We start from the raw sequence: 2,200 nt of genomic DNA, 5'->3' as shown, positions 1-2,200 counted from the left end.
TAAAAGCTCCTTCCTGTCCTGTTTCCTCGTGTCGCCGAAGTGATACCAATTTATGCAGCTGCAGTGTAAACCCCTGTAGCAGATACTTTCCCGTACAAAACGTTACATTAAAAATAATACGTAGGAGAAAATTCTATTTAGAAATTTTGTATTTAACCAAATTTAAAAGAGGTACTGTAAACATAGTAAAAAATAAATATATTTCATTCACTAACTAAGTAGAGTTCAACAGGTACAGGTAATGCAAGGTGAACCTATTAAAATTAAAGCTTTAAAGAATCTAACAACAGAAATCGTTCTATAAAATGATATTGTAATGTCATACATCACTTACTCAGTGAATAAACGATGGTTTAGCTGATGTAAAATTTAATTTTTAAGTGAAAACTGGTCTTATGCTCTTACGGCTTTTGGCCGTCACAATGCATTTTCAAATGCCCCAACAAAGACAAGAACCAATTTTTGTAAAGCATAAGTGCTGAATATACTGAAATGAAGAAGAACGATGTTCGTTATCAAATTTTTGGCACCACCCGACATTAACATCAGAGCCACGAAGAAAAAAAGGAGTGAGAGGTACCGATTTTTTATAAGGAAGTGTCAATAACTGTACACATACAATTCTATTACAATGGCAATTCTGATTGTCGGTAAACCCTACGGTGCGAAGTCTTCCCTATTGCGTTACTTTTAGATCATCCCTAACTGCATTTCAGTATAAAGCTGAATCTCTTACGCACCGATTTCCGGGAGTGGCAATCATTGGGTCGGCCTATGTCCTTTAGATATATTGGTTCTTGCTGTTACGTACAATCTCTTGTTGAAAGAAATTCTCACTGAAAACAGCGTACATATAGGTAGACCAAGGCGTTGTTTGACATTATTCTTAAACAGTCTTATTCTGGTACCCAGAAGAACACGCTAGTTTTGATCTTCGCAGTTAAAATGCTTATCATTCAAAAGCCACTATCAGGTCCCTGAGGATCGATCCTAATCCTCTTTACATTTGACAAATGGCTTATATCATTCATCTTTAGAGTATTCATTTGTTATAAATTAATAAATATGTACAATATATAAAAATAAAAATAACAATTTTAAGCTTTTTAAGTAAAGTTTTAGATGCCTCTAGTTGTTAAGACTACTTTAATCTCTCTACTTGTTTCCGGGTAGTAATGCGTATCGAGCGGACGATATGATAAACAGATCATCCAATCATTCTGCTTAGTTCATCTGCGCGAGCTTCTCGCTTTGAAAATGCTCGCGCATATAAAAATAATTTTTTAATTACAAACTTCCGAATGAGAAAAACTTAATAAAAAAGATGCAGAATTACCAGAATATTGTTTTTGTATCTTGAATGAATAATTTATTCTTCCAAGAGGTTATATCGACATCACTACTTCCTGGAAATGGCTGGCCCTATGGGTAAGGTCTGCATTATGGAGTTCAAGGTATAGTATGGATACAATAGAATCTACAATATAAATCTGTTGTAATTCCTAAACTCTTTCTTCCTGTGTCCCTCTTGCCAATATAGTTCGGCTTAATCCTTGCCAACCCCAGTGTCCACTTTACATGTCACTATATATCCAAAATCCCTTAGAAATTCATTCCCCCCTCTGACCCTGTCTTTCGTCTTCTCGTAAACCTCCTTCATCATCTCGGATCAGGCTCCTCTTCACTCCCCTCTCTTTCATTGCCTCCCAAAACCTCCCCCTATCCACCGAAGGGAACGCGCCCCTTAGATCTACAAAAAACGCGTACACTTTGGCACCCCTTTTTGTAAGTTCTTTATCCACCACGTGCAACAAGACGTAAATTTTGTCAGTAGTACTCCTTCCCTCTGTAAAGCCCGCCTGGGTCTACGCAATACTCCTTTCCCCTGAACATCCTTGCGCAGCCTATCTGCCAACACCATCGCGTATATTTTGTACGCAGTATTTATTAGCGTAATTCCTCTATAATTTTCCTGCCTCCCCTATCCCCTTTCTTAAACAGTGGTACGATCAACCCCTCCATCCACCCTCTTGGGAATCCCTCCCCCCCATACTTTTTTCACTACCCCCTTCAGCCTCTGCCTTACCTCCTGTGTGCGAAACAGCCACGCTTCGGTCTCTACTCCATCCAGCCTTGCTGCCTTAGATTTTTTCAACTGCCTTCTCTGCTTCTCTATCTCCTCGTCATTTATCTCCTCTCC

This window comes from Belonocnema kinseyi, chromosome 2, assembly GCF_010883055.1.
Source record: "Belonocnema kinseyi isolate 2016_QV_RU_SX_M_011 chromosome 2, B_treatae_v1, whole genome shotgun sequence".
Classification (NCBI taxonomy): domain Eukaryota; kingdom Metazoa; phylum Arthropoda; class Insecta; order Hymenoptera; family Cynipidae; genus Belonocnema; species Belonocnema kinseyi.
Note: the sequence above shows the minus strand (reverse complement) of the source record.